This window comes from Pomacea canaliculata, linkage group LG11 (assembly GCF_003073045.1).
Source record: "Pomacea canaliculata isolate SZHN2017 linkage group LG11, ASM307304v1, whole genome shotgun sequence".
In the NCBI taxonomy this organism is placed as follows: domain Eukaryota; kingdom Metazoa; phylum Mollusca; class Gastropoda; order Architaenioglossa; family Ampullariidae; genus Pomacea; species Pomacea canaliculata.
In genome coordinates, this window is record NC_037600.1 from 2,715,435 (window position 1) to 2,722,003 (window position 6,569).

The 6,569-nt window shown below is 40.1% G+C and overlaps 1 long non-coding RNA gene across 1 annotated transcript; it reads left to right on the plus strand.

Annotated features, from left to right (window-relative positions):
• The first annotated feature begins 203 nt into the window (after window positions 1-203).
• LOC112576239 lies at window positions 204-2,028 on the plus strand. Its single transcript, XR_003101785.1, has 2 exons — window positions 204-577; window positions 1,530-2,028. It is a non-coding gene; the product is annotated as an uncharacterized LOC112576239 (long non-coding RNA).
• Window positions 2,029-6,569: the final 4,541 nt, after the last annotated feature.

Here is a 6,569-nt window from a genome sequence, read left to right on the forward strand (position 1 = left end):
GCAGATACGCTGTACCGGTAAGTCGAACGAACCGTTACCGTAACTCGTTCATTCCACGTGCCATCCACTTTTTAAATTCCACTCGCTGTGATGATGTGTCCGTCTGAGGTGACCTTGTGCGGGGTGCCCACTGAACCTCCTGTTGCTGTGTTACTATATGAGTGGGTGTGTGTGCACATGTGTGTGTGTATGTCACCAGAATCTATTCCCTTTCATCTCTCACATAATTCTTCCCTCTAGTGTGCTGGCGTGTCATCATACTTCTAATTGCCCTTGTGGATGAATAAAGTTGTATTGAATTGAATTGAATTGAATTGAGATTCCTTAGTGACCTTTGTGAACTTTCCAGACAGAAGACATCCTGCGACGCACATTCCGAGTGGGGAGCTGCCAGTATAAATAGGTTGATGCCCACGAGACCATATTCACATTCAGCAGAATTTCCGAAGAGAATTTCTTGAACGTTTGCAGTTGTCCTCCAGACGGTCGAGTTGTCTCATCATGTGCCGCCTGCTGATACTCGTGGCAATGGTGCTCCTCATCTCTGGCACCTGCATGTCTGCTCCACAGCCACTGGGTAGGTACTCTCAGTTCACTACAATTGTTATTTCTCTTATTAGTCAGAAATGTTTTAGTAACTTGGTCTCCAAGAGAACTAAGATTTTCATAGCGAGTCGTAACATTCATCTTAATATACAAATTTATCAACATACACACAGACACTGATATACAGATGATACACAGAAATACAATATTGAACATCATACAAAAACAGCAAGAAACAACAACAAAACACATGCGCTCACCGCACTCGGTCTCTTCCACTGGCAAAGCTAACCGCAAACCATTCAACACAGTGCAGGTGCATACTCAACGAAATAAAAAAAGAAGAAGAGAAAGAACAAGAAGGAAGAAGAAGAAAGAAGATGAAAGAAGGAGTAACAAAGAAAGAAATAATAAAAAAGTAAAAACCAAAAAAGAGGTGAAGAAAGAACACGAAAGAAGAAAACAGAAAGTAGGAAGAAAAAAATAAGAACTAGAAAAAGAAAGAAAGCGAAGAAAGAAGATGGAAGAAGTAGAAAGAAAGAACATTAAAGAAATAAATATATAAAGAAGAAAGAAGAAGAAAGAAAAACAAGAAAAAAGACCAAAGAAGAAAGAAGGAAGAACGAAGAAAAAAGAAGAAAAAAAGGAATAGAAAAGGATGAAAAAGAAATAACGAAAAAAGATAAAAAAATGATAATTGCTCAATCAGTCTCTCTTTTCCACTCACAAGCACACAGACACACTGGATAAAACCGATAAAACCCACAATCAGCTGTTTACACCTTTGAAAGTCACAAAGAGGAATTTCTCTCCACGAGATACGAACCTGGGACATCTGATGTCCACTGTCGTGATGACACTTTAGCCTCTGTGTCACAAGCCGTTTATTGTTATTGATGTATTTACTTATTGTAGGATAAGTTACACATTGCACGTGCTGAGTCTTGTGTTTATAATGTTGGCCTCGTCACACTTTGTTACAGAAGGTAGAAGAGGCTTGATGCCACTTCCAAATCCACCCGTTTTACGTCAAGGAATGCTTCCATCTCATACACCTAAGGTCCTTGGTGATGTCCGTAAGAACCCCGGTATACCCCTCAGTGGTGTCATCGTAAAGCCATGGTGATCCCTACTACAGGATCAGCAAATACTACAAATCCAGCAACAAATGCTTCCAGCAAGCCTGCTTGTCTCCCATCTCCATCCTGCTTGTCTTCACTATCCTGCTACACGTGACCCGCTGACGTACCCTGTACTCAGTGTCAGTGAACAGATACAACAGTGAACATTCAGTAACCGCTGTGACAGCAAATATTATCACAATGTGGTGACAACACACCTTCACTAACATGTGGCCAGCAGTAACACACAGCAGTAAGAACGATGGCCAACAAACAAACAAACATAAACAAGTGAGATGCTGCACTTTACAAACAAACAAACATAAACAAGTGAGATGCTGCACTTTACAAAAAACAAACATAAACAAGTGAGATGCTGCACTTTACAAACAAACAAACATAAACAAGTGAGATGCTGCACTTGACAAACAACAAACATAAACAAGTGAGATGCTGCACTTGACAAACAAATGTTTCTGCTACTAGACGACATTGTGTTTATCTACAATACAAAATGTTTTTATAATGTTGTCAATGTTAGCTGTAGTCTGTAGTTATCTTACTCCAATGTCTTGTCAGTGTACTGCCACAAGCTTCAGTGTAGATAAATGACATCCTGTAGGCTCACTGTGTCTACTGTAGCCCTATGATGACTCTTGTCATCGTGTCACGTGCAGCTTGAAACATTGTCCACGATGTCCTTACACACAAGCTCTCTGTTATATCTGTGTGTTCACTTGACTCTTGCTCCATCTTTTAGTCTGCTTCTGCTGCTGGATGAAATAATCTTGAAGTAAACATATCTATTTTCAATCAAATTGCACTTTCTTTCTTGTTTATTTAAGTTTTGAGAATGTTTACCTTGCACAAGTGTGTACGAGCTATCGACGAAACAAATTCTTGTTGATCATTCTCAATTTGGGGGCTGACTGTGTCTGTTATGGCACTAAATATTTAATTTTCTTTATAATTTGCTGTATACAGGCTTAAATTGCAAAAAATAAAAAAAATTAAAAAAAACAGAAGAAAGTGAAAGGACTAAATTGATGCAAAACACACACACACACACAAACACACACACACACACAAACACACACACACACACACACACGCGTACCATTATCAGTAAAACATTTTTACTAAATTAAGATTCACACAACAGGTTTGCTTAAGGTTTCAAGGCAGGCTCACAGCTCTCTACACAAATACATAACAACACACAAACAGCAAAGAGTTGATTGTTAGCTGTTAGTGTAGCTGCTCATGTTGACAAGAGGATGATGGCCGTCAGAATACAAACAGACTTGTTGAATCAACAATCATTTTGAACTTTCAGTCAGTTTCAAAACTCGATCTTTGCGGTTGACAGGCAAGACAGGTCTGACAGTGAATAGTAACAGGGAGCATGGAGTGACAGCTGCAGTTGTAATAATTCCTATAATGAGGTATCAAGGAAGGTTTAAACCCTTTCGGTTATTGTTGCCCACATTTGCAAATACAGTTCATATATCCGATACAAGTGACAGGAACAGGCCTGACGTGTGTGTGGAGGGTCAGGTGAGGTCTGATGTACCTGTGCCCGTTGCTATGAATGGGGGTCCAGTCTTGATCAGTGGAATGCATTACTTCTGCTTTTCTTTTCCTTTTCCTTTTAAAGAAAGGTCTGACAAAAGAACACCCAATCATTACACATTCAGATTCTACTTTCAAGTCTGCAGTTTACTATTTTCAGGTCTAAGGGAGGCGGACCGCCGGGGTAGCGGTCCTGGGGTAGGAAGGATGCTGGACACCCAATACTTTATCGCGAATGAACCGTCTAGAGTAAGTTTGTGAACACTGAGATTGCTGGATTTATTGCTGCAAGCATGTCGGAATGAAAGTGAAGAGGTAGGGATGCTACACATGGGAGGCCACTCTGTGAACCAAGAGGATGGGGGTTGTCCTCAGTGCTGCAGTCTCTCAGCCCGAGGTGTCAAAGGTGATTTTTTTCGTATTCACCCAACGAGACAATGAAGCTTTTTCTTTCCGTTTCTCTATCACAAACAACTACATTAGTCCACACCAAAGGTCGGCAAAGTACGGTCCGAAGATGTCTTCCAAAAGGGGAAGTGAATTCATTTTTATGTTTTTTTGTTTTAATTTGATTCTAATTTAATTTATCAAGTACAAAAAAAAAAAAAAACAACAACCGGCAATCCATAACATTCTAACACAAAGTAGAGAGATAACAAATAACACGACTGACATGTCTGATGGAGAGTTTAGAGAACGTCGGGGCGGCTGACTTCAAAGGAAATGCTGGTTTTAATTATTGTGAATGAATTCAAACAGTTTCACTTTGCATATTAATTCCATCAGTGAAAGAGATTATCTAGTATTTGTTGTTCATTCCATTATCACAAGGTTGTTGGTCTGGGATTTTGGTAATTTACCTGCCAGCCGCATAATTTAGAATTTTAATACCGATTCGAAAACAGAAACAGCGATTTCTAACATTTTCTGATACCGTCTCCTTGACAACACAGAGTCGCCATGTCTCATCGTGTTTTTTACTACAAGTGAGGACAAAGAATGTGATGACTTGTTAAAGCTGATCTACTATTTATTGCTTAGGAAAACCCCGATACAGTAGATCAACAGTTAGAAACAATTGTGTAACACACGAGTGTACAACTTTTAATGTGTTGTTGTCAGTCACGTGATACACACGTTACCAGCAAGACACAGTCCGCCATCTTGCCCTTCCTCGTCCTGACCAGAGTAAGACAAATAACAGTTATTCCACTGCAGAAGCGCGAGAAGGATGTGAGGTTTGACATTAAAATACATTTACTTCAGGACAGGTGAGTGCGTGTTGTTTCCTTGAGTAGTTGATGTGAAGATGACTGTAACACAGCGATGACATCCTCGTGGAGGGCTTGAGGACAGAGAGATGTTTATTGTATATTATTATTATATGTTTATTGTAAACCGTCCAGGGCTCAAACGACTGGTGTGGACAGGTGTAGCTATTCTTTATTTTGAGGTTCGCCGATTTATAGAGCACATGTGATCAGAGCTAAATAAATGCCTGAGCAGCGAGTTGTCAGCTCCTACTACTGCTGCTGTTTATTATTATAATAAACACAAAAGTCAAAACAAGTTCACAATTAACAGTTCACTGTGTCGGGCCACAGACTTTACACAAGCACTGAGCCTCTAGCAGCTACGAGCAGTCGTCGTCAACTACTACAACCTTTACATTAACAACATCCACGACGACCCAGGGGAGGTAATAACACAAACGAAGTAGTTAGCATCAAAGTGTGGTCAAGATGTTGCCCTGTAATCATTGTTTCCAGAGGGCGGTGCAGTCACTGACCATATAGCTGACCGCTGCTGTCTACTCACTGGACGTTGATGTACGTGGCCAGAGGTCGCCACAGTCACCACAAGCCGAACTAATAATAGCACGGGGCCGGCGGGGTGAATCAATTCAAATTCAATTCAATTTAACTTTATTATCTCACGAGGAGAAATTACAAGACGTGGTAAAACAACTGGCTTATAATAAAAACTTATAATAAAAACTTAATAACAACTTAATTCCACTCAAACTATCATCTCACACAATCACCTACAGTCCATGGAAATACACAACTAAATAAGAAACATCACTAAAACTATATTCACAAAAACACACACCCACACCCACACACTCACAAATCCTTACAACACTTGTTCAGTAAGACAACAGACTTGTTTATAAAACTATTCCTAGAACGGGCAGTTGAAGCTCTTGGAACAATAAAACGTCTCTTGGACGGAAGAAGATTATAATACTGTGCTAACACATGTGTACTATCTGTCACAATCACTCTCGCTTTCAGTACTACTCGTCTTTCATACAACTCACTCAGACACTCCTGCTTCTCCCCAATCACCCTCCCACTCACACTCACAACTCTATCTAACACATTCCTATTACTAGCTCTCAATCCTCCATACCAACATAAAAATCCAAATGTCAACACAGACTCAAGAAAACATCTATAAAAAGCACTTAAAACCTTTTTGTTGACATTCAGGGAACGGAGTTTTTGTAAACAGTACAATCTAGATTGATATTTCTTGTGAATAACCTCTGTGTTGGTGTTAAAAGTGAGTTTGTCGTCGATCACAGTTCCTAGATATTTGTACTGATCAACCCGTTCAACCTTGGCACCATCAATGTATAGGTCAGGGATAACAGTGTTCTTGCGTCTGAAATCAATCACCAGCTCTTTAGTTTTCTTTACATTTAGATCAAGATAGTTTTCTTTGCACCATTTATTAAATTTATCTACTGCATGAACATAGGCAGAGTGTGAGTTGGAGAGGTCTAGGAGAGCATCATCATCAGAGTGATGGAGAGGGGGGCAGCGGCTACTGACTTTCCTCATCATGTAAAACTTCTCTTGTCCTGGCACTGATACCATGTCACTGACAATATGGCACTGATACTATGTCACTGACAACATGGCACTGATACTATGTCACTGATAACATAGCACTGATACTATGTCACTGACACTATGTCACTAACACTATGCCACTAACAGCATGGCACTGATACCATGTCACTGACAATATGGCACTGATACTATGTCACTAACAACATAGCACTGATACTATGTCACTGACACTATGTCACTAACACTATGCCACTAACAGCATGGCACTGATACCATGTCACTGACAATATGGCACTGATACTATGTCACTGACACTATGTCACTAACACTATGCCACTGACAGCATGGCACTGATACTATGTCAGTGACAATACAGAACTATACTATGGCACTATATTATTCCACTGACACTATGGCACTGACAGCACGGCACTGATACTATGTCACTGACAGCATGGCACTGACACTA